This window comes from Sceloporus undulatus, chromosome 4, assembly GCF_019175285.1.
Source record: "Sceloporus undulatus isolate JIND9_A2432 ecotype Alabama chromosome 4, SceUnd_v1.1, whole genome shotgun sequence".
Classification (NCBI taxonomy): domain Eukaryota; kingdom Metazoa; phylum Chordata; class Lepidosauria; order Squamata; family Phrynosomatidae; genus Sceloporus; species Sceloporus undulatus.
In genome coordinates this window covers 7,378,867-7,405,699 of record NC_056525.1, presented here as the reverse complement: position 1 = coordinate 7,405,699, position 26,833 = coordinate 7,378,867, and the positions used below count along the sequence as shown (strand labels likewise).

The following is a 26,833-nucleotide window of genomic DNA, read 5'->3' as shown; positions in this document are numbered from 1 at the left end:
CCAGAATCTTTCCTAGTACTGATGTCAGACTAACTGGACGATAATTGTTGGGATCCTCTTTTTTCCCCTTTTTGAAGATGGGGACAACGTTTGCCCTCCGCCAGTCTGCTGGGATCTCTCCTGTTTTCCAGGAGAGACTTAAATTCATTTAGATTAACCAGGTGTTCCTCTACTATCTCTTTACTTATTCTGTGCTGAAATTCCTCTATTCCGTCCTCTGCTCCATTATCCTCAGGTTAAGCACCCTTTTCCTTTTCTGAGAAGACTGAGGCAAAGAAGGTGTTGAGTAATTCTGCCTTTTCTCTGTCCCCTGTTAACATTTTGCCATCCTCTCGACATTTCCAGAGAGATGAAAGTGGTTTACAGTTTCAGGAGAGGTATACATTTCAACTTTTCTTTTTGTTATTTTTTGAAAAATTATTTGTTCACAACGTTTTTTATAGTTGATCCCCCCCCCCAGGATATGAAAACCTTTCTGGCATCCCATACCCTCCAGCTGTTCCAATTTAGTTGGTACGGTTGCAATTACAACTCTACCATCCCACTTTTTAAGCTGTTATTAAAATGTCCCAGGTTTTCTCGCCTCCCCATTTGTCCTCAGCTTACTTCAGTTACTGCAAACTGAGTTCAAAGTACAAAAGTAGTTTGAATTCAGTTAACTCAGGAGTGAGTAGAAGAGAGAAGGGGACAGAAACTTGCCCTTTTTAACAGATTCAAGTAAATGCAATCTGTTGTAGCCTTTTCTAGGTTATGTGTTCTTCCTTATTAATAATTTCTGCCATCTTGTCCACACTCTGATGGCACTTGGCCACATGTGCCTTTGTTGTCATCTGTGAAATGTAAGGGCAAGCATCTCTAATATAAAGGTTAGAGAAGTTCAGATCATGTTTCTAAAAATATCAGCTGTGACAATCCCTAGCTAGCATGGCCAATGCCAATGGTGGATGGGAGATTCTTGGCACTGTGGTCCAAAAATAATTCTTTAGAGAATGTTGTTGCATGCTTTCAAGTCATTTCATCTTATGGTGACCTAAGGCAAATCTATCATGGGGCTTTCTTCTTGGCAAGATTTGTTCAGAGGGGGTTTGCCTTTGCCTTGCTCTGAGGCTAACATAATGTGACTTGCTCAAAGTCACCCAGTGGGTTTCCATGGCCAAGTGTGGATCTCCCATAGTCCTAGTCCAAAACTCAGACCACAACATCATGCTGTCTCTCACACAAACCAAGATACTCTTTGGGAGATAAATTATGGTAGGCAGAAAACAACAAATGTGTAACCCCAGCAGCTGTGCATTGTTGATGTGTGATAGAAATGTACTTACTACTGCTATTGTGGGTGTTGTGTACCTTCAAGTTGTTTCCAGTTTATGGCAGCCTTAAGACGAACCAATCATGGGGTTTTCTTGGCAAGATTTGCTCAGAGGAGGTTGCCATTGCCTGCCCCTGAGGCTGAGAGCATGGGACTTACCCAAGGTCACCCAGTGGGTTTCATGGCCACACAGGGAATCGAACCCAGGCCTCCAGAGTCCAACACTCAAACCACTACAGGTAATTTCTCATTTAGGTACTGGCTAGGTCCCTGCCTCCTTGGTTGGCACAACAGATAGAAGGCATCCTGCCTTTCTGCCTGCTTTTTTTTTTTTTTTTTGGCCCCCAAATGCAAAAGTCTGAAAGTTTCCAAAAAGTGTCCTTCTTATTCTTATTACCAGTTTCCCAACCTCAACGAAAAGTCCTTGAAGATGAAATGCATGGCTCACATTTGAGCCATTGTAAAGATGCTGTTAAGAAGAGGAGTGAGAGACTAAGAATAGACTTACAGAGAGGCAGTCTCAGGAAGAGGCAGCCCAGGCCATTCTCTGATCCAGGCAAAGAGAGAACAAAGATTGATCGTGGTAGCATAAAAATTAACTCTATGTATTATCTGATGGCAGGATGCCAACAGATATCAAATTAACCATGCCTTTCTATGACAGTTCTATGAGTTTGAAAATCACTACTTTTGGAGAGATCCTACCTCCCACAATCCCCCATCCAACATGGCCAGTGGTGGTGCAGGTTAAAATTGTGGGATTTTAAGTTTCTAAGCAATATAATTCTTTCAAGCTCTGACCAAACTATGTCCACTAGGGATGCACATCCTCTATTATTTCATCCTTGTATGTGAGGATAAACAAGACAATGACTCTAGAGACTAGGGTTCGTGTTCCTGCTCAGCCATGAAAACCCACTGGGTGAATTTGGGCAAGTCACACACTCTCAGCCTCAGAAAACCTGATGACAGGGTCACCTTAGGGCCACCATAAGTCAGAAATGACTTAAAGACACACAACACAACACATAAACACAATTTTCTCCCCACTAAAGAGCAAAATAAGTATCACATTGCAGTATTCTCCCCATGTTCAAATGTCCTGAAATATTGAGGAAGAATTATTATGTATAGAAAAACATATTTTGGTAAGGTTTTTTTGGGCAAAAAAATCCTATTTTCTGTGCAAAAAAAAATATGGTTTCCTACACAGGACAGCTGGAGAGTATGTGAAAGGAAGCCATGGTTTTCCAGTTTGCCACTTCCATAGGTCCCTGCTGTAATTTGCCCTATCTGGGGGAAGGGCTGCTGATACAATCCTATCTGTCTTACAACACACCACATTTGGTGCTACCAAATGTGCAGGTATCCAAGGTGGCAATAAGATCCTATTCTTAATGCAACAGTCGTCATGTTCATAACAACAATATATTCCTTTGCAGTGTTCCCCTGGCGGCATGTGAAAACATTTTTGCCATGTTTTGACTGACCTTTTTAGACCTAGAGAGGCTTTCTATAAAAACAGGTGAAAAGGAAGTGACTCAGAAGTAAAGAGTAGTAAAGAAGTAAAAACACTTTTGTAAAGGGGGGGGGGGACCCAGTCTAAAATGCCCTGGGCAGACAAAGCATGGCAAAAATGTTACCCACAATCCCTAGAGAACATATGAAGTTTTGAAAAAAATATTCCAAAAGATTGACCCCTGAGAGCCCATTGGGGTCCACAAAAATAGACCTAGAGGGCTGCATATGGAACCCAAGCTGCAGTTTGCTGCTCACTCCTGCTTTACCAGGAAAGCTTTGAATGCCTTGGTCCTTTTTTAATTGAGAACAGCTCTGCTGAAAGTGGTGGTCTCTGGAGCCATCGGCTGCTGGTCCCTGGGGAATTTCCAAGAAAGAGCTAAACAGTTGTAGTCAAATTCCATACATATGGTGCTGGTCCCTGGCCCATGGGGAGGGGGGAAATAATTGCCAGTATATTAAATAGCTGTTTTAGTAGTCTGATAACTGCAGAGTTGGGGAGAGAAGAGGATCTCCTTATAGAGACTTATAAAATGAATCCTGGTTTGGAGAGAGAGAAGAAGGGAGGGAAAGAGAGTGACTGGGAGCTCTCAGAATAGTAAGGCTGCATCTGCACTGCAGAAATAATGCAGTTTGACACTGGTTTTACAGCCATGGCTCAATGATAAGGAATACTGAGATCTGTACTTTGTTGTGGCACCCAAACTGTCTGACAGAGAAGGCTAAATATCTCACAAAACTACAAATCCCAGCATTCCATAGCATTGAGCCATGGCAGTTAAAGTGGTGCCAAAGTGCATTGTTTCTGCAGCGTAGATGCAGCCTTGGTCATCCAATGAACCTGGGAAATTTCAGGACAGATAAAGAAAGCCCTGGATAGGACAAGAGTGCTAGTCTATTATATAGAAAGAGCTTTCACCAGTTCCTAAGCTAGGTTTCAGAGCTAAGAGATAAACATGGGGGTGCGAGGGGGGGGTTGCTTTAACTAGAGACTCATGGTCACTTTCTGAATTGCAAGTCTCAGAACCCCTCAGCCAGTATGAGAGTAGTGGTTCAAGAAATTCACATTCCCAACCTCTGTGTGAGACAATAGCTTTTACAGTGTCTTCTCCTATTTTAGTGTGAACCTAAAGAGTTTTGTACAGGTCTTTCATTGGGTATTTTTGCAACAGACTCAGAAAGCTCTGACCTGACTGCTGGAAGATGCCGTTCCATTCAGAAGGAGGCCATGACCAACGGCTTCACCTTCCCCATTGCTAGCCTGGTTTCCACACTCCTCAGTCATTGCTGAGCTCTCTGTGGTGCTGAAGGCTTCCCCAGATGCGCCATCCATTTGGGAGTGATCCATGCCTTGTATAGTCACATTACTCAGTAAAACACCCTCTGAGTGAGTTGGTGAACTGGAGCCTGTTGTACAGAGTTCTCCATCCAGCAGACTCTTAAAAAAACAAAACACCCATATATCAAGAAAAAGTTAAAGGCTCCAGCAAATCTAGATTTCTGCCTGGGTCTGAAAACATTGCAGTCTTTTAGAAACAATGACACATATATTCAATTATTGTCATTGTGGCTATAGATTACAGTTTATCTCTGGGTGACACTGCCCAGAATGGCTATGATAGGTGGCTACCAGTGACGGAGCCTTTTTGGAGCTAGCTTGCAGTCCATGCAATGCTTGGGACCCTAGAGGACAGGATCAAAATTCAAAATGACCTGAATAGACTAGAAAGTTGGGCCAAAGCTAACAAAATGAAATTCAACACAGAGAAATGTAAGGTACTGCACTTAGGGCAGAAAAATAAAATGCACAGATATAAGATGGAGGAAATTGGCTGAATGAAACTACATGTGAAAGGGATCTGGGAGTCCAAGTAGACCACAAGTTGAACATGAGTCAACAGTGCGATGCGGCAGCTAACAAGGCCAATGCAATTTTAGGCTGCATCAATAAAAGTATAGTGTCTAGATCAAGAGAAGTAATAGTGCCACTCTATTCTGCCCTGGTCAGGCCCCACCTGGAATACTGTGTCCAGTTCTGGGCACCACAATTCAAAAAGGACATTGAGAAACTGGAGAGTGTCCAAAGGAGGGCGACAAAAATGGTGAAAGGTCTGGAAACCTTGCCCTATGAGGAACGACTCAGGGAGCTGGGGATGTTTAGCCTGGAGAAAAGAAGGTTAAGAGGTGATATGATAGCCCTGTTTAAATATTTGAAGGGATGTCACATTGAGGAGGGAGCAAGCTTGTTTTCTGCTGCTCCAGAGACTAGGACCCGGAGCAATGGATGCAAGCTCTAGGAAAAGAGATTCCAGCTCAACATTAGGAAGAACTTCCTGATAGTAAGGGCTGTTCGACAATGGAACTAACTCCCTCAGAGTGTAGTAGAGTCTCCTTCCTTGGAGGTCTTTAAACAGAGGCTGGATGGCCATCTGTCAGGGATGCTTTGATTTGGATTTTCTGCATGGCAGGGGGTTGGACTGGATGGCCCTGGTGGTCTCTTCCAACTTTACGATTCTATCATTCTATGATTCTCCAAGAAAGACCCAAGAGATCCAAGAGAGGTAAAATTCTGAAGATCAGCCGCAGCAACAACAAATTTGTTGTTGTTGTTGTTATCTTTATTTATAACAAGCTTACACATTAAAACAGGTACAGCATGATAAAATATGCAAAATCTCAACATTAAAATAGAATTAAACTATGGTCCTTGAGGTCTCTTCCAATTCTATAATTTTATGGAGATGATGATGATGTTGATGATGATGATGATGATGATCATCATCATCATCATCATTTATTTATAAAGCACTGTTATCCCATGAACATCCCAGAAAAATCGCATTATTACTCAAAATGATTTCACACGATGTCGCACAATACCTGCCATTAAAGTGGTCACAAAGAAGCATTAACATGCATCTTGGGGGATTTCATTTCCGATATTATTTTATTTGCACAATTGCGTGTGATAATCATTTGCTCAGTCACTCATCATTTTCGCTTTATTTGCGGCATGCTTTAAATGCACTTTAATCTCTCTTTAATGCCAAAATTAGCCCCAGTGTGATAAAAATTACATTAAAAACAATATGCAAAGGGATCTTGTAGTACTTTGAGACTAACTGAGCAAAAGAAGCTGTAGCCTAAGCATTCATAGACATGGTGTACTTCCTACAAGGCAGCTACAAATTTGTAACATTACAAAATGTAAACCATGATGTTGAATCTTGGCCATGGTCTCCTAATCCAGATTGCACAAGTGGTATAATACCAGTGTAACACTTGTGCAAGTGCTATAACATCCAATATCCACAAAACAGCGATACCCTGATAGGACCAAGCAAAATGCACAAAATACACAATGAAAGCCAATACATTGGCTCCTTCATCAGGCAAAGGTGTTAAAAATCATACAGATGGTAAAAACATTATGACCATCTTAGTCACAAGCCTGCATTTTGCCAGGGTATTGCTATTCTCAGTTCAGGTATTGTTGGGGGGACATTCATTCATTGCTGTGCTTTTGCTGATTTGCACTATGCAATGGCTGACCAGGATCTTAGCTCATGGGAGCAGGTAGTGCTTTGGAGAGACTGGTCCTAATCTGATCAAAACCATAACAGTGAGAAATGAGTGCAGAAGAAAGATCAATGCCTCTTTCATGGGCCTTTCGACAGTGGAACAAACTCTCTCAGAGTGTAGTGGAGTCTCCTTCCTTGGAGGTCTTTAAACAGAGGCTAGATGGCCATCTGCTGGGGATGCTTTTTGATTTGGATTCCTGCATGGCAGGGGGTTGGACTGGATGGCCCATGCGGTCTCTTCCAACTATGCTCTATGATTCTATGATTCAATGTGGAATTAAGAGATGTATGAAGTAGGGCCCAGGGTTTGGCACAACAGAGGATTTACTGACATATCTCCACCAGTCAAAGCCTGGTGGTTTGTATGTATTGGCATCAAACTGATGCTTCCCAACCAGCTTCTCTTCCCACTCTAGAGCCCAGATTTGGATCTCACCTGCTGGGCACTCCATTGGTTGCCCTCTTTGCCACCAGTTTCTGTCTCAGCCTGGGTGCTGCGAGGGGTACAGCAGTAACCCCATGGGCAGCTCTACTCAGGGTCTCTGTCATCAAGAGAGCCTTTCCTGATCCTCATTCCCAAAGGCAAAGAAGTCTTCAGTGTTTTCTCACCCGCGGTTTGCCAAACTCTACCAAAGGTCTTCAGCCTCACCACTGGCCGCCTCGTCTCTGTCGTTGGCTCAGGATCCTCAACTAGAACAAGAGACAACAGGAATATTTAAACACTTTCATGACGTATGTGTATTATTTTCTCTCTGCCCTTATCAGATGAGTGTGGAACTGGGGGACTTCAGCACTGGGCGGTTCGAATTCACGTTATTTCGCACAATACCATCCTACCTGGGAGTCCCTCCGCATTGGCTGATTCAAATTGGCCAGTCCGCATTCACGCGAAGTACATTCAGTGCAGAATGTTTTGTCACCACCGGTGCTCAACATGAGGATTGGCCGATCGTATTGGCCGCCTCGCACCTGCTCAGTGGTGCACGGCATGGGTTGCGACCTTAAAGCTTCCAGGGGTGAAAGGGGAGGTCCCGTCATGACAGCCGGTAAACAGCTGGAGAGCCAGCTCATGCACATTAAAATCGCGATACAAAGTGCCCATTACTGTTTCCTCTCTACATTCTGCTTGGTTTTAATGTTACCATGACCTTCCCTTGCAACAAAATTAGCAATGAAATGCCCGGTTCTACGTGTGTGTGTGTGTGTGTGTGTGTGTGAGGTGTGAGTATGTTTCTGGGGGGGGGGGGAGGAGCAGTTCCAGCGGCTGTCAAAGAGGCTGGATGGCCATCTAAGTAAATGAGGATGCTTTGTTAAGAGTCTCCTCCTCCTCCCGGCTTGGGATCCAGCCCGGGCTGCATCCCAGGCAGGGAACAGGTGCGGGGGGCCGTAGAATCGCGGCGATCGCCGCCGTTCCAACGTCCTCCTCCTCCTCCTCCCGTCTTGAGAGGCAGCCTAGGCTGGCTACAAGCAGAGCGGGAGGAGGAGGAGGAGGCTTCGGAACCGCGATTCCAGCGGCCCCCGCGCCTCTTCCCTGCCTGGGGGATGCAGCCAGGGAGCCTCTCAAGCCGGGAGGAGGAGGGGAGGCCGCTGGAACCGCCCCCCACTTCCCTGGAACCGGCAAGAGGAAAGACCCACCGGAAGTAAAAATTGGAATCTGGGGGTCTTGCGATGGAATTCAGGACTGGGGGTAGTTACACCAGACCCATTTGCACTGAGATCGAACAGAGCCCCAATCCAGGATATTGCCAATCCCTTATCCAGCGCACTGGCCAACACGCTCCAAAAGAGGAGCCAGTACGCATTCAGTTCGGCAGCTCGCGCATTCACGTGAGTGCAGATTGGGCCATTCGAATGCTGGTATTATGGTATTGTGCGAAATAACGTGAATTCGAACCACCCAGTGCGGAAGACCCCCAGTTACACTCATCTGATAAGGGTTTCTGTTTCACATCTATCAGACTGGAGCTGTCGACAGTCAGTGGCTCAAATTCCATCTAAGAATCTAGGAATCAGTGAAGTATCTCCAGATAAAGTGGCGTGTTCCATATCAATGTAGTGAGCTGGGCCTCTGCCAGGTGTATGAATAGGGACATGTTTAGTTCACAAAATCCAGGCTTTAGTAATAAATGAAACAGAAACCTTATTCAGAAAACTATGCTCTTCACAAATGTATGTTGTCAGGGACTGAGAAACCATTGTTAGCACAGTGCAGTTAAAGCCTTCAGTAATGTAAAATTTGAGTGAGCTGACACGCCATTGCTCATCTAACCAAACAAACTCACTTTCCCAAAAAACTGTACCATCCTTATTCTTGTTACCATCTGTTCTCATGGGACTGAGCTTGAATCTCCTGCAGTCTCTCCTCTCTTTTCCCATCTGCCTCATCAACCAACAAGGGATTGTGAGCAACAGCTGCTAGTAATTAAGCAATTACTATATGTCCCATTATCTATATTAGTGGCCACATAATGTTATAAGCCAGCAAGCTATAAGCAGACAAACTTGATCCTATAAATCATGGCAACCAAGCTGAAAGACTCAGCTCCTGACAGCAGATGGGTTTTAGAGTCCTGGTTGGCATCATGTCCAAATATTAACAGCTGTCCAGTGGCATGAAGACAAAGAAGTCTTATAGGAGCCCTGGTGGTGCAGTGGTTAATGCCTGTACTGCAGCCCTCATTCACAAACCATAAGGTTGTGAGTTCAGTACTAGCCAGGGATCAGGCTTGACTCAGGCTTGCATCCTTCTGAGGTCACTAAAATGAGTACCCAGCTTTGGTAGGCAATTAGCTTGCAGTTGTAACCGCTTAAAAATTGCTTCGGTGGTATATAAATGAAGCTGCTATTGCTAGTGCTATGAAAGAGTTAACTTGAAGTGATGACCTTCTGGGATATTTGCTTTGCAGTTTGGGACTGGGGGAAAATATGGAGGCTGGGAACAGAGTGGAGGAATTAACTTTTCTTTATTGCTAGCTGACTGCATAATTCTTATTGCATATAACAGGGAGATGGGTCATGCTTGTGAACTTTGATTTTCTCTGTTTGCTTATGTATACCTCTTTGTACTGTATAACTCTTGGGAGCCCATCTTCCATCAGCCTCAGCCAGAAAGGGGACTGCACCCCAGCCCAGGGCCCATGTATGTCCAAAATGGGGGTTCAGTTTGATTGCTGGCAGTGGGGTAACTCTGGGTAGAATGAGTTTAGGGGCCCAATTGCACCATGGCTGGGCCCTATCAGTGAAACGGCTGGGATGCTTCTCTGCTGTGTGTCATCTGTTGCCCTCATTACCAACAATAAATTTATGCTACAGCAGTAATGCGTGTCAGTGTTCAGCACAAAGGAAACCTTGAAGAATCCCTGCAGCTACAATCCAGTTCTGGAATGAGAACAGCGTCACGTTTTGTAATTGTGCTATTGTGCGATCATAGCAAGTGTCATCCAGATGTTTTGTCAGTCCTTTTGAATTACTCCCCAGAAGCTATCAGCCCTGGTTTCCTCCTCCTCCATTTCATCATCATCATCATCACATCATCATCATCATATCATCATCATCATCATCGCCATCATTTATCATTATCTTCTTTTCTCCCCTTTTTCTTCCCAAGACTGGTCTCAGGGCAGTTTACACATTAAAAACAAATACAGATAGCTAAACCTTCAGAAGAAACAGCAGTATAAACTGCAATTAAACTGTCAGTTATATTTAAAATGATTTAAAACACAGAAGTAAAAATTTCTAACTCTGTTTAAAAATAGTACAACTGGAAAGCAGTACAGTACTCCCATTTAAAAAACTTTCAGTTCTCAAAGGCTGTCAGAATGAAAAAGCTTTTGGCTGCTGACAGAAGGATAGCAGAGACAGCGCAGCTAAAGAAGGTAAGAAAGCTATGCTGTTAATAAAATAAAAAGGAAATGAAATAAAAAAGTATCAAAAATATCAAGACTCCAACTTTTCAAATTCCCTTCTAATATGGATACTTATTGCGATGTCAGATTACTGATTCACTGATTGATGAGTATGACGTTCTTTTTCTTTTTAACTATACCTTGCAGTTGTAACTGTATGTTTATAATTTCTTTTTGATGCATCGAAAAGCATCTTTAGTCCGAAATTCTAGACTAGACCTCTTTTTCTGACAATTCTTAGACTAGAAGCTCTTTAGTCCGAAATTCTAGACTAGAAGCCTCCTTAGTCCGAACTTCTGCTAGAGCCTCCTTGTCCGAAATTCTAGACTAGAAGAAGCTCTTTAATCTGAATTCTAGACTAAGAGCCCTCTTAGTCCGAAATTCTAGACTAGAAGCCTCTTCGTTCCGAATTCTAGACTAGAAGCCTCTTTAGTCCGAAATTCCTAGGACTAGAAGCCTCCTTAGTCCGAAATTCTAGACTAGAAGCCTCTCAGTCCGAAATTCTAGACTAGAAGCCTCTTCAGTCCGAAATTCTAGACTAGAAGCCTCTTTAGTCCGAAATCTAGACTAGAAGCTCTTTAGTCCGAAAATTCTAGACTAGAAGCCTCTTTAGATCTCGAAATTCTAGACTAGAAGCCTTTTAGTCTGAAATTCTAGACTAGAAGCCTCTTTAGTCCGAATCTAGACTAGAAGCCTCTTTAGTCCGAATTCTAGACTAGAAGCCTCTTTTAATCTGAAATTCTAGACTAGAAGCCTTTTTAGTCTGAAATTCTAGATAGAAGCCTTTTAGTCCGAAATTCTAGACTAGAAGCCTCTTTAGTCCGAAATTCCGACTAGAAGCCTCTTTATCTGAAATTTCTAGACTAAGAAGCCATTTTTAGTCTGAAATCTAGATACGAAGCCTCTTTAGTCCGAAATTCTAGCTAGAAGCCTCTTTAGTCCGAATTCTAGACTAGAAGCCTCTTTAGTCCGAAATTCTAGACTAGAAGCCTTTTTAGTCCCATGTGAACAGACAGGTATGAAATGAAAAGTGAGTTCAACAACACTTTCCCCCTCACGTTCCTGAGCAGCTGATATACAAACTGATACTGAAGGAAAATATATAAGTTCAGACCCAACACAGGGTTTATGTAGCATAAGTCTACACATGCAATGTTATGCATTGTGATACCCAAATTTTGGGCTGAAGGACAAGGTTGAGCAACCAAACACACGCTGAAACAGGCATGGTTCACTGCCCTGATCTCTTCAGACTGAGAGAGTGAGAGTTCTTTGCCATTTTCTCTCTCATTTGTTTCTCTTTGGAGGTCCCTGTTGTCACCTCTTATCACCTTCTGCTTACCTGGGCTCCAAACTTATGAACAATGATATGATCCAAATAGGCAGAGCGACACACTACTCAACACACTACTCTTAAGTCTTGAAGTCTCAGGACATTTATATGAGAGAATGAGCAGGTAGCTTAGATATTTTTAGGCAATTTATTAAAACGGACATACAGTGGGCCCTTGGCATCCACTGGGGTTTAGTTCCAGGACCCCCTGTGGATACCAAAATCCATGGATGCTCAAGTCTCATTAAATACAATGGCCTAGAAAAATATAAAATAGCAACATGGCAAAATGGTAAACTGGACTTGACTTGAAATAGTAAAATATAAAATGGCAAAATGAAGGTTTGTTTTTTGGAATTTATAGTTTCTTTAATATTTTGTTTGTTTGTTTCCATGGATGGTTGAATCCATGGATATGGAGGGATAACTGTAACATCATCATCACCATCACCACCACCACCACCACTATCATCAAAATCATCATCATCAAAAACATTTTTTTGCCCCTAAAAATCCTAAACACCTTCTGGAAGGGGGTTTAGCAGATTCACCATGAACAATTTTAGGCCCAGGACAGGCTTTGTTTTAAGAATAGGGAGTGAGTAAAAGTCTTTAAAAACACTCCATTAAAAAAAAAGAGGGGGGGGGGATTGCCTATGCCTAGGTTAGCCTAAGGGTCAAAATGTGGCAAAAATGCCCCATTCTCACTAGAGGGCATTAGGGACAAAATATTTGACCTTTGGAAAGTCCTATTAACAATAATGGCCCTGGGGCACATATTCAGCTGTAGGCCTTGCTTTGGGTATCCCTGATGTAGACCAAGTGAGGAGGGTGGATTTTAGGAAGCAAGTGGTTTACAAAGGGGAAAGGGAAGAAAGGCATTGCAGAACAATGTACAGACTTGGAAGAGTAGTGTCTACAAGCATGGGATGCAGTCTCCTTTTACTTTTTAAAAAAGAGGAAGACACACAAGTGGTGGATGGAGGAAAGAAACAGGACACCAGAGACAGATTGCAACGTGAACATATAAATACTGCTGAAAACAGGAAAGAGGAGGAAGACTTTGAAAGAAGTGAGCAGGGAGGGAGAAAGGGAAATGGATAGGAAGCATATTTTGGGCCAGAAATAGATAACAGTATATTTAACAGGTTTTTTTACTGTTTCAGACAGAGGAGTGTAAAGGCTGGATAGAGGGTTTTCTCACAAGTGTATTGTACACAAATAATTGGGAATACTATATTAAAATGTTTCCTTTTAGCAGGTGCAAATAGCTATGCCCAACTAGGAGGTTATTCCTTTTAAAGAAATGTATCTTATCCCTAAGAAACAGAACTGCTTATTACATTTGTTTTTGTTGTTTTTTCCTGAGTATTAAGGAGGATTTAAATGCAGTATTATTTGAAGTATAGCCCACTCAGTCTACCCACATGGGGATTAAAAATACTATAGATTTTTCCAAGTCCTTCCCAACCCCCCTTCTATGCACATACTTTTGATGAAATCCAGTTGGTAAAGGATTCGTTCCTCAGCATTGAAATCCACAGTGTAGTGCTCCATGTTGTCATATCCTGATTCCAGGGCATCCGGTTTGCAGCTCTGGGTCATCTCAGCAATTCTGGAGTTGGATGGGTGAAGGATAGGAGAGGCAGTTATACAGGCAGAGAGCTCTCTTCTCTTTAGATCCCCTTCTTCCCGCAAAGGTCAAGATGGGGAGGCGGTTTAATACAATGAATAATACTTACTTCCGGATGAGAACTTTGGCATTCTGAGATAGGAAGGAAAACAGACAAATGGAATATGAGTGGGGGGAAATTAGGTTTTCGACAAAGCACCTGAAAAAGCTCAAAGAGTACCACTTCCCATTTCTGATCCATGAGTCAACTCTGTTTCAGAAAATGCTAGATTGAACTAATAATATCTGGTGAAATCACAGAAGCTGGAAATGAACAGATAAAGCTGCCTAGTGTCATAGACTCATAGAAGTGGAAGGAGGCCAAAAGGACCACCTAATCCAACACCCTGAAATGCAGAAATACAGAACGAAAATAAGCCCTGGAAGATGTTAGTCCAACTTCGGTTTAAAGATCTCCAAAGATAGAGAGTCCACCACTTTCCAAGCCAGTCTATTCCACTGTCAAACTGCCCTTACAGTCAAGACGTTCTTTCTAATAGTTAATTGCTATCTGTTGTAATCTGAATCCACTGGTTCCAGTCCAGTCCAACCCCATTCTGCCATGCAGGAAGTCACAGTCCAAGCACTCCTGACAGATCATCATCCAGACTCTGTTTGAAAACCTCCAAAAGAGGAGACTCTCACATTTTCTGGAACTGAGTATGTTTAGCTTGGAAAAGAGAAAGTTAAGAGGCGGCACAGTAGCATGTTTAAATATTTGAAAGGATGTCATACTGAATATGAAGCAAGCTGGTTTTCTGCCGCTCCAGAGACCAGTGGAATCAAGCTATAAGAAAATAGATTCCACCTCAACATTAGGAAGAACCTCCTGACAGTACAAATCATAGAATCATAGAATTCAAATAGACCACAAGGGCCATCCAGTCCAACCCCATCTGCCATGCAGGAATACAAAATCCAAGCCCTTCTAACAGATGGCCATCCAGTCTCTGTTTGAAAACCTCCAAAGGAGGAAACTGTCACACTCTCTGGAGCAGCAGAAAACAAGTTTGCTCTCTTTATACATTGCATTCCCTCAGATATTTAAAGATAGCTATCAGGTCAACTCTCAAGTCTTTTCTTCTTCAAGCTAAACAGAACTAGGGATAGTTATTGTAAGATCCATTTTATAGATGCAGGAATGGAGGATCAAACAGAGGAATCTGTCAGTGGCCATTTCCTGATACTTTACATGACATCTGAATGAATCCAAGTTCCTCTTTACGTAAGTCTACTTCTACGACCATCAGACATGAGCTTATCCTGCTCCTCAAGATGACCCTCAGATTTAAAGCTGATAGTATAGGAATTGCTACTTTTGATCTTTTGAGGTTTAAGCAAGAAGTAGAAACCAAAGGGGAGCAATTTTCCATTACCCAACCTGCACAAAAAGAGCCATCTGAGGTTCTTCCATGGACTGCAAGGCTGTGTCCACCAACTTGGAAGAAGATTCAATATGGTCGCTGCATGCTTTGCTGAGGGATTTCAAGTGCTGGGTCTTATCCTCTTGCTCATAATTGATCCTCTGCAACATTATCTTGCGCCTCTCTTCCAAAATGGCAGACATGCGGTCAAACTTCTCACACAGGGCCTGCTTCTGAGCTTTGCAATTTTCCTATTCAAAGGGGCGGGGGGGGGGGGTTAATAGGAAATAGAAATAGAAAGCTTAATATGGATTGAATGGCGATGTTAAGATGTAACAAACTATGGGTTGGCATTAAGAAAACAGGTCAGCTTGCATCAGGGACTTATATTCCTTTCCGTCAATTATTCTCCTCCTTTATGAGCATGAAAAAGAGAGATCAAAAACATATCTTTTCAGTTTTGAACCAACTCCAGTTTCCATTGAGGGCTGAAATGAAAGAACTGTTAGTTTTCCTAACTATAGTTAGTTTGTCCTAACTATGGCTAGTTAAACCAAACCAGGAATACATAGGGTTAGCTCACCTCCTCTCTGAAATTATACTTTTTTGAAATACACATGTAGACACTCTATACACTTTCCCATAAATTAACTCCCCCTTCTCCTCCTATTAACAGATGAGAGATGTTTTAAAAATGACAGATTTTTTTTATCCTCAAAGAAAAAACATGGTTGTTGTTTGTTTTTTGTTTTGTTTTTTTTTTTCACAGAGAAAAATCCATTAACATCAGAAATATAAAATGTTAGCTCAATCTCACCCACCTGTTCCCCAAAACCTGTTCTTAATTTGCTTAGTTTTTGACAAAAGACATTTATCTATCATCAGCTGAGGAGGGGGGAGTGAAGAGTTACAAATCAAACTGAAAACTCTCAAATATTAGTGGTGGTGGTGGTAGGTTCTCTCACCCGCATAGACAGCACTTTTAAATACACACACACACACACACATTTGATTCATCCTGATCACACTGAGAATATTGCCATGCAGCAATTCAAGTAAACGTTGCTAAAAGCAACAGTTTGTAAGTTCACAGTATGTTTAACATACCACTAACAGGCAAAACTCCTTGCCCTGTTTTCAGATGAATGTCTATTGACATAAAGATAGCAGGAGCTGTAGAGATTGCTAGGGAAAAAAGGGGGAGCCTGTCTATGGAAGTGGCCAGAAGCCTACATCTCAGTGGGGGAAATGGCTGAGATTCTAGATCAGTTGCTTAGTTAACTGTAGCTAACTAATTAACTAAGCAGTGTAACTTGCTGTTGTTGTTAACTGCCCTAGAGTTGATCCGACTCAGCGGCCTTCCTGATTGAGTCTATCCATCTGGCATACGGTCTTCCTATCTTTCTACTGCCTTCTTCTATCTCTAGCATCATTGCTCTTTCTAATGATTCATAACTTCTCATGATGTGGCCAAAGTATGACCTTAATTGAGTGGCTTCAATTTGATCATCTTAGCCTCTAGGGAGATTTCTGGCTTGATCTGGTTAGGGACCCATTTGCTGGTCTTTTTTTGGTTATCCATGGGATCCTCAACACCCTTCTCCAGCACCACATCTCAAATGAATTGATTTTCTATCTTATGACACCACAATTGCCAAAAAGGAGGCCAGTCAAAGATTTTTGTCCTGCAGGCTATTGCATGTTCCAATGTACAGTCAGACCTCCTTATACATGTATTTTATTTTATCCATGGATTCAACCATCCACAACTTGAAAATTCTGTAATACACACACACACACACACACACACACTCATAGGTAAACCTTGATTTTGCCATTTTATAGAAGTGACACCATTACTATGCCACTGTATTTAATGAGACTTGAGCATCCATGAATTTAGGTATCCATTGGGGGTCCTGGAACCCAACCCCAGCTGATACCAAGAGCCCACTGTATTGTCTATTTCATTTCAGTACCCCCAATGCCAGCTCCTATATGTAGCTCAAAAAGACCCCTGTTTCTGGAACTGCTGCAGGGACCCAAACACCTTCATCCAGCCTGGTTTCTCCAAGAAGTAATTTGCTCAAATTTTAGCTAAAAAATAGATGACCAATAGAATCTGGACAGTCCTAGGGGAGGTAACTAGGAGGTAAATAATTAGAAGCATCCAGGCCAACTGTAGCCCCACACTAAGTAAGAAAAGATGATGAGCAGCATCCATGAGATAGGACATAGACGTATGTCCAAGCCCATAGCTATAGGCAAGTTCAACTGCCCCAGACTTTTCTCTAGTCACCCTGCCCCAAGTATGAACAGTCTGGCTACTGCTTTCACTAGACTGCATTTGTTATATGACCAAGCAGATCTTTATTTCTTGATGATGTGCAGCCTGTTTAATAATGTCTTGACACATACCACACATTTACTTTTCATTTAACTGTGCTGGTCACCCTCACCATACTTGGACTCCCCCTCAACTCAACATACTTTGGTTACCGGCCTGAATAAATCATTCAGAAAAGGTCAGGCGGTCTTCAAAATAGCCTTTTAGTTGATAATCTGAGCTTCACATCCAGGTCAGGATGCATCGGAACAATCAAACTGATGTGTGCAGTGACGTGATGAAGCCACCCAAAGAAAGTTTAATCTCTACCAGGTAATTGGTTACTTGAATTTAATGACTTGACATAGTTGCATGGAGAGACAATGACTCAGCCATCCTATGTGAACTCTGAGAATTGTTGGGCTAGCAGAAACAGCAGGTGATGTTTCCTTGCTCTTGTAAAAAAAACAAAAATGTGCTGACAACCAGCCGTGGTATCCATGTCACCAGGCCTATGAATCTGCTTTGACTTTTAGTCCAAAGTGGGATCAGTCCAAAGATGCTAAAGCTTATCACTATAATATGTTCAGCACCCTGGATAGCTCCCCAAATTGCTCCACCAAATGGGTTCAGCACCCTGGATAGCTCCTTTAAGGTGAATTCTAAAATGTGACAATGGCCTTTTACAGACAGCCAAAATAAAGCTGCTTCAAGTCACAGTAGAGGTATGGTGTTTCAATGATGCATGCATCCTAAGAGTCCAGAAGCCACACCAAAGCCACGTTCCAGTCCTTAGGGCTGGAGCATGGCTTTGGTGCGACTTCTGGACTCTTAGGACGCATGCATCATTGAAACACCATACCTCCACTGTGACTCGAAGCAGCTTTATTTTGGCTGTCTGTAACAGGCCATAGATTCTCCTCCCCACTGACACAGAAGGCAGTAGCCATCACAAATGAGAATGAATGCCCTACCTCAATATTTCTGCATGTGCCTTGCAAGTCACCAACATAGGCCTGGATCCGGTCATTTGCAGCCACAAGACCCCCGATTCCATCTGTCAGCTCTGCCTTGAGAAGAGAATAAAGAGGTCAGATTAACTTTCCCCCAAGAATACTAACAACAGTCCTGAGACTATGAGACCTTTTCCTCCCACCAAAAAAATGAGATGCTTTCAAAGTAATAGGCATAGTTGGGATTCTGTCTGTAAGCCAAAGATCATTCAACAGTCTTTGCATTATTCTCCAGTGCTCTTAAAAGGCTCTGCAGCAATGAGGAAGAGGAAAATTGATTCAAAGAGATGATGTCAAATTATGCTTCATCATATAGAGTAGGTACATGGCCCAAACTTTTATCAACTCCATTCAACAAGGCCAATGGAAAAGAATTTGGGGAACTGATTGTTTCCTTTGGCTGCATTTGCACTGAAGAGTTAATGCAGTTCACGCTGCTTTTAGTGCCATGGCCCAGTGCTATGGGATCCTGAGGTTTTCAGTTCATAGTGGCACCAAAGCTCTCTGACAGAGAAGGCTAAATATCTCACAACAGTTCAAATCTCAGAATTCCATAGCATTGTGCCATGGCAATTAAAGCAGTATCAGACTGTATTAATTCTTCAGTACAGATGCAGCCATCATCATCATCATCATCATCATCATCATCATCTTCTTCTTCTTCTTCTTCTTCTTCTTCAAATATATCCCTCTTTTACCCCAGTACTCAGACTTAAAAATTATTAAAACCTGTACAAATTAAAAATGCACAAAAAACCCACACATCAGTATGTGTATTTATTAGTATGTATACTTTTATGTATGTACACAGAGAGCGAGAGAGAATTACACAGGCTATAGAGTTAAAACTATTTAAAATTCACTGAAAGACAACAGTTCAAAACCGACATAACAGCATACCATTAAAACCTATTGCAGCTTATTCTTAAAAGCCTGACAGAATGGGAAAATTTTCACTTACTGGCAGAAGGGCAGCAAAACAGGAGCCATCCTAATCTCCCTGATGGAGAAGTTTCAAAGTCTAAACTAGTCAGCAAAGGTGTCATTGGATGAGATAACTGAACCCCTGATTTGGGCATCTTTGTTTCAGAGAATCTAAATTAGTCTTATCCAGCTATACAGAGAGTTTAGAGAAAGGGCAATTTTCCCTCAGCATTTCCAGTGGCTGCTCACACATGTCCCTGACAGCATTCAAACATACCTTCTTCATAGGTCTCATGGCAGTCAAAATGACAAGCAAAAGTGATGTTGTGCATCACTTCTCATCACCATTTTGGCTGGGAAGTGGCCAAAACAGAGGCATTCAGCCACTGAGGTGTTGCAGGGGAGGGCTATTGATTAGTCTTTTCCCGATTTTTTTTGGGGGGGGGGGAGTTGGTATGAACATCAGTCACAAATCTGCTGAAAATCATAACACACCTTTTAAAAAAAAGGATGCTGTGGATGACTGGAGTTTCAGGGCTCATAAAAGTTTGGCCTGAAGGCCACATGTGGCCCATGGGCTACACTTTTCCCACTCCTGCTGGAAATGAAAGAAGTCTGAACATTCAAGCAAACGGGGACAAGCCCAACCTTCTGCTTCATGTAGATGTCCGAAAGGGGAGCCACTTCGCACTCCTTGTGTTCTCCAAAGACCTTACAGAGGGAGCAGGTGGGGACTGCACACGTCACACAGTAGATGTTGATCTTTTCTTCTTCATGTTCTTCGCAGGTCGGGTGCTCGTTTTTTAACAGAGGTCTGATGGGGAAGCACAGTGCATAGGAACATTGAAGGAAGATGAGCATTCATTTGGATATGGAGATATATGCATTTAATTTATAAATTCAGTGATAGTTGGTGGCTGTCATTTCAATGGGACAAACCCACTCTAGTTTTTTGATAGCTTGAAAGGAGCTGTCCAAGGTCCTGGACCTCGTTTTGCAGCCACAGTCCAGCATCATTGTTGTTGTTGTTGACTACCTTCAAGTCGACTCATGCCAACCTTATCAAATGCATCTGAGGAAGTAGACTTAAGTCTGTTAAAGCTCATGCTGCCAACTTCTTCCTTTTAGTCTCAAAGATGCTACAAGATCTCTTTACATGCTGATTTTACAGGCTAACATGGCTATATCTACCATTATTATTATTATTAAGCTTGATTAATGGGCTCCAAGACTCCCTGTCCTCCACTTCTCTGCTCAGGTCCTGCAGGTTCAGACCCATGGCCAGTCTCATTGAGTCCATCCATCTGTCATGCCATCAACTTTTCTTCTGCCATCTACCTTTCCTAGCAGTACTGTCTTTTTAAATGGGCTTTTTCTTCTCACAATGTGGCCAAAGTATGACAGCCTCAGTTTAGTCACAGAGGCGGGGTACAGACTGCCAGAAAGAAGCAGCCAGCAGCCGCCTCTCTTTTTCGCATAGCTGCGCAGCAGCAACCAAATTGCTTGTCATGGTTGCACGGAAAAAAGGACCGTTAAAAGGGGCTCCTTTTTATGCTGCTGCAAACAGCTGGTGATGGCACAAACACATCGCTGCTCTGCGGCTCCATCTGGAGGCCGTGCAGCAGTGATGTCATTGCTATGTGCACTGTCTATTTGGTGCTGTGCTGGAAGGATGCCATCGTCATGTGTGAGGGGTGAGGGGTGTCTAGAAATGCCGCCCGTCACACATGATGAGGGCGTCCTTTTTGGCCCATCTGTACCAGGCCAGAGAGCCTGAATTTATCACCCTGCTGATATGAAAGCCTCTAGGCACTACTTGCATTTTTAAGCTGCCTTTCAAGGCTGCAAGATGGTGGAAAAGAGCAGCCTACAAGAAATAATAGTAACAAGTTAGAGGAACTAAAGGTCTGACTCAATATAGTGCAGCCTCATAATAAAAATCCTCCTGACCGACCAGCTGTTACATTCTGTTGAAGCAGTTCCCTCCCACGCTACACAGTTTATAGCTCTGTGAGTTCACTATAGCTGCCATGAGAACCAGCATGGTTTGAATGTTAGGCTAGGATTCTGGGAGATCTAATTCAAATCCTTGCTCAGCCATGAATGGGTGGCAATGGGAAAGTCACTCTCCCTCTAAGAAAAAGGCAATGGTAAGCCTTCTCTGAATATATTTTGCTGAGAAAATCCTGGAACAGGATCACCATAAGTTGGAATCAGCTTGAAGGCGCATGGCAACCACCACAAAAGTACATCTGAAGGCTGAAAACATTGGGGGATTTCCTTTCAAAGGCTTGTTAACTTGAGCTTTCTGGATCCAGGAATGAGAAGTGGAAGAGATTCAGCGCCTGGTCTAATTTTATGTTTTAAGGTGACCTTGGCTAAGGCTCTAGCACCCCACTTTTGGTGCCTGGAACTGGGGTTCTTTACCTTGGGTTTTTGATAACAAGTGTCCCAATATTTTGGAATACAGGCATGGGCTGCATCACTATATCTGCAATGAATAATGTAATAAAGCTTTATCTATGAAAGAACAGGATTCTAGCTGATGCTACTGCAGCTATGTGTGCCTATCTATAAAAGGCCAGGTAAACAGCAACTGCCTCAGAATCCCTTTTTGAGATTGTGTGACCAGATTGTGTGAGCAGCATCCCTGGATGATTTTAGAAGTCTTCAAGTGGTCTCTAGAAGTTTCAAAATGTTTTTGTGTACTTAAGCAAGGCTTAATCCTCATTGCTGCTGAGCATGTGGCCTCTTAAGGGCACTTGAGAATAATGCAAAGACTGTTGAATGATCTTTGGCTTACAGATGGAATCCCAACAACGCCTATTACTTTGAAAGCATCTCTTTTTCTTGGTGGGGGAAAAGGTCTGACCTGGATGTTTCATTTCACATGTGCATAGTGTGAGTTTTGAATAAGATGTTTACTCAAAGGTGATGAATTTTTCTTCTCTAGCTGCTGCCACACTGCAGAATTAATGCAGTTTGACACTGCTTAAATGTTTGCAGTTCCAGTCTATGAGATTCTGGGATTTGTAGTTTGTTTTGGCACCAAAGCTCTCCGAGAGAGAAGACTAAATATCTCACAGAACTACAAATCCCAGAATTCCATAGCATTGAGCCAAACTGAATTAATTCTGCAGTGTAGATGCAGCCTCTCTCTTTCTCTCTTGTGATGTAGCAACTTATTCCTGTTCTTTCCTTTTTGTTTCTGCCTCTAGAACTAAATTTTCTCTTTAAAAAGTAATGCCCTGGAGCACATCTAATTCGTTAACTGTATATCTGTGCTTTTCTTTGTTTTCCTCAATAAATATATCCATTTTTAAAAAGAAAAGGGTGGAGGAATGAATGTATTTTAAAAGGAAGATGGTGATTTTTTTAAAAATGTAGCAGGCAGAGACCTCTTCTGGACACATGAAATATTTCACAGCCACAAAGTTAAGAAAACCTTATTTGTGGTTTGGCTGCTCCCAGGTAAACCCTTGTTTGGCCTGAGAACTTCAAATAAAGGGTGGGATATATCAGTGTAGTGTAGTGGTTTGAGCATTGGGCTATGAGTCTGAAGGCCAGGGTTCGAATCCCCGCTTGGCCATGGAAACCCACCAGGTGACCTGGTGCTAGTCTCACACTTTCAGCCCAAGAAAACTCTATCATAGGGTTGACATAAATCTGCAATGACTTGAAGGCACACAACAACACAGAAATAGTTTAATGAATAAAATTATATCACTGTGTGTTCATTTTCTGTTGTTACTGCTTGTATTATGCATTTCTGCTTCTTTATTGCAGAGAAACTCTTTGTACCTTGTCCTTGCCAGTGAGCAGATCATGACAGGGTATACTTTGAACTCTTATCCATTTTAATCACCCTTCCCTTTCACTTCTTTTCTTCTTCATTCCCCTAAACCAACTGGTTGCTGTGAGCATTGGTGTATGTGTCAAAAATTACCTTTAAAACCAGACCCACAAAACCATGAGACCTTTTCAAACCAGAGTAATGGAGCCTTAAAATGCTCCATGCTCAGCATTTACAAAACTACATCTGAAGGTGGGGTTGAAGTATACCAGATACTTAACGTAAGATGTGCTCCCAAAATTTCTCATTCAATGGCTCTCGCCTAAAATTCCACCAGTGGTGATATCTGGGATAAACCTGCCTGAAAAATGCAAAATTCACCCCCATTTTGAGGTACAAAGATGTCCGTGCCCCACCCCATAACTAATTGTAAATAATGAAACCAACCTCTCTGGTCCTCTTGCTGAGGCTTGCTTGTAAATGTCAATGATGTTCTCAACCAACAGATTCCGCTGCAGCCCATAAATGCCATGTCTGTCCAGGACCACTTCGTGGCGGCATGATGGGCAACGAAACCTCCCTGCAGATCCCAAGGTTGTTCCTCGAGACTGAAACACAAAAGCATAAGCATGCAGATATATGCATGAGATTGATGGTACAGCTGGTCCTCCACATTTGTGGCTTTGACTTTTGCGACTTTGATTATTCACAGTTTTGATTAATATGTTCTCTCTAGGAATCTCTAGGTCCTCCATTTCAACTCTGCCAGAGGCTGACCATAGAGATGTGCTGGAGAGCCTAGAAGTGCCTAGAGCAAACACCTCGCTAGGCATTTGTAGGTCTGGCATGATTCTATTATCAACATCTGGCAAATGCTGGCCATAGAGTTGCACTGGAGGACTTGGAAATCCCCAGAGAGGTGTTTTCTTAGGTAAAAATAATAGTATTCTTTTATTTGTAGTTTTTCCAAATTCACAGGAGTCCCTCATCCTTAACCCTAGCAAATGTGGTGAGACCAGTGTAATTGCAGAGTTTGGGACATCTCTGCAGTTGGAGACCTGAACTGGAGTTCCAGTGGAGTTGCCAAGGGCTATTGTAGATCAATTACATCTGCACAGGTTTTGGAAGCAACTCCAGATCTAATTTTCTTAAGAAATGCTGCTGTAATTATGAAAAACAGGCATGATGCCTCTTTGCAATTTGGCAGGAAAAAAAAAGATGTAGAAGAAAAGAAGGTGCAGAAAGTAAGCCAGCATAGTGTGGCAGTTTGAGTGTTGGAATAGGCCTTTGGCTGGGAGAGCAAGGGTCAAATCCCCACTCAGTCATGAAAACTCCCTGGGTTACCTTGGGCAAGGAATCACACTCTCTCAGCCAAACCACTTTTGAATAAATCTTCCCAAAGAAAACCATCCTTGCTCTGCTTCTATTCACAAGTTGAAACATTCTTAAGCCATCAGGGTTTTAGAAACTGACTTCGGTGAGCTTTTAATCCTGTGTGGTGCAGCTTTAAAGGTTTGTATGTAGTCTTTTAATAAATTTTTTAATGTTTTTAATGTTTAATGTTTTTAACTTTATAAACTGTATCTTTTTAAATAACTTTTATACTTACACATTTACTGATTGTTTTACACAGTTTTAATCTGTGTTGTTTTAAATATGCAGTGAGTCTCATCAGTGAAAGAAAGGATATAAATTGGCCCTCCATATTTGCGGTTTTGACTTTGGTGAGTTAGATTATTTGCGGTTTTGATTAATATGTTCTCTCTAAGAATCTCTAAGTCCTCCAGTGCAACTCAGCCAGACGTTGATCATGGAATTGTGCTGGAGAACCTAGAACTTCTAGAGAAAACACTTCTCTAATCATTTGTAGGTCCTCCAACATAATTCTGTGGTCAACTTCTGGCAGATGTTGACCATAGAGTTGAACTGGAGGAGCTGGAGATTCCTAGAGAGATGTTCTCTTAGGTAAAAAGAATAGCGCTGTTCTTCTTCTTATTATTATTATTATTGGTTTTTCAATATTTATGAAGGTCCTTCACCTCTAACCACAGCAAATGTGAAGGAGCCACTGTACATGAATAAAATCATTGCCTCCACCACCACGACCATGTGTGTAATGAAGACATTTAAATTGCTAACGATTTCCTATCCCTCTGGGGCAACCCAGAATCTCCTGGCTCCAGAACGGCCCTGACCCCCCCCCCATGTCATGGGCCAGGAGCTGCAGGACTGGGACCTGGAGGAAGAGTTTGATGCAAAGGCTGAAGAAGAGACCCAGGCAGGTCTTCCAGGCAGGGAACAGCCTGAAGCTCTCTCTGTTGCAGAGCAGCCTCAGCCAGCCCTCCCTGCTGAAGAGCCTCGGCCAGCTCATCCTGTTGAAGTGCAGCCTCAGCCAGCAGGACAAAAGCAAGACTCGCCTGCAGCCACAAAGGAAGCAATAAGATCCTTAAGCACAAAGCATGTAATTCAATACCAAAGTCTGTAATATTTCTGATTTCTACAAATGGCTGTGAAAGATGAATAGTGAAAAAAGTAGACAGGCAGACAATCAACTCACTTGAAATGTGGGACTGGAGGAGAGCTCTAAAGACACCATGGAATGCTAAAAGAAAAAAAATGACCAGTTCTTTGAGTAAATCAAGTCTGGATTCTCACAAGAAGCCAAAATGACTAAACTGAGACTGTTGTACTTTGGACACATCGTGAGATGAGACTCACTGGGGAAAAACAACAACAATATTTCTTTGTAAAGTGGAAGGAGGTAGGAAAAGAGGGAAACCATACTACAGGTAGATTGATTCAATAAAGAAAGTGATGGCTGCCCTGAGTTTGCAAACCTGATCTGGCTGTTGATGACTGGAGCCTTTGGGGTTCTTTTATTCATTGCTGTTTGTTGTTGTGTGCCTTCAAGTCGTTCCAATTTAGGGCAATCCTAAGGCAAACCCATCATGGGGTTTTCTTGGCCACATTTGTTCAGAGGACGTTTGCCATTGCCTTCCACTGAGGCTGAGAGTATGTGACTTGGCCAAGGTCACCCAATGGGTTTCCTGACTGAGCAGGGGATCAAACCTTGATCTCCAGAATCATAGTCCAACACTCAAACCACTACATCACACTGACTTTCTTATTCATAAGGTTACCCTAAATCAAACTCAATGATGGCAAATAATAAAAAATCAACAAATTATATCATTAACAACCTAATAATGATATTAAAATTTTAATCCTGGGACAGCTGAAGCATTTGGATGGGGAAATGCTGGGTAGTGACTTTTCTGTAAGAGATCTACTTCTCTTGAGGGACCAGGGTTTCTTCACCGGGGTTTCCCAGAGCCAGCTCCAGATGACAGAAGAGTTGCAAATGTTCTATTTTCCAGTCCTTAGGTTCTCTAGAGAGGAATATCTGACAGCTGACTTTGCAATATTAAATGTCTTCGTTTGCTCTCTAGGCTTCTGGCCTTTGCCTTCTTGTAAAAATATCATTGCTGTCACCCCCTTTGGCAGTTGCCACAGTTAGTCTCCTGGGAGCCTCTAGGTGTTTGATGTTGGCCTTTGGTATGTTATCTTTTTGTGAATTCCAGATGTGGCATGTTTCAATGTAGGTATCTTTCAAGATTTGTGCTTAATGCGCTCAGATTTGGAACTGTAAGAATAAAATAAATTGCTGAATAGGGAGTGGGGAGATTTAAATGTGTTAATGATTATTATTATTATTTAAATTAGGAAGTGAACATGAGTTTGCAGTAGGCTCTGGATTTATTTCAGGAGAGGACATGTGCCAGATCAGGGGTAGGGAATTGTAACAAGGTTTAAGGGCCATTTTCTTTGCCTCAGGACTCTCTGGGATAAATGCACTATCCAAAAAACGGACCTTTTTTTTGGGGGGGGGGGCAAAAATCAACTTGTGTTTTGTTGTTGTTGGCATTCTTTGTTGTTCATTTTTCTTTTTGCCATGTTGTGGCTATTGCAGAGGCAGGACCTGAATCTACACTCGTAATGAATGCACTTTGATAGCGCTTCAACAGCCATGGCTGAATGCTACAAATTCTGGGATTTGTGGTTTGTGAGATGTTTAGCCTTTTTTGTCAGAGA

General features: G+C 42.3%; 1 pseudogene; it reads right to left on the bottom strand.

Annotated features, from left to right (window-relative positions):
- LOC121928831 overlaps positions 1-26,833 on the bottom strand; it is a 37,899-nt pseudogene that overhangs the window by 5,463 nt on the left and 5,603 nt on the right.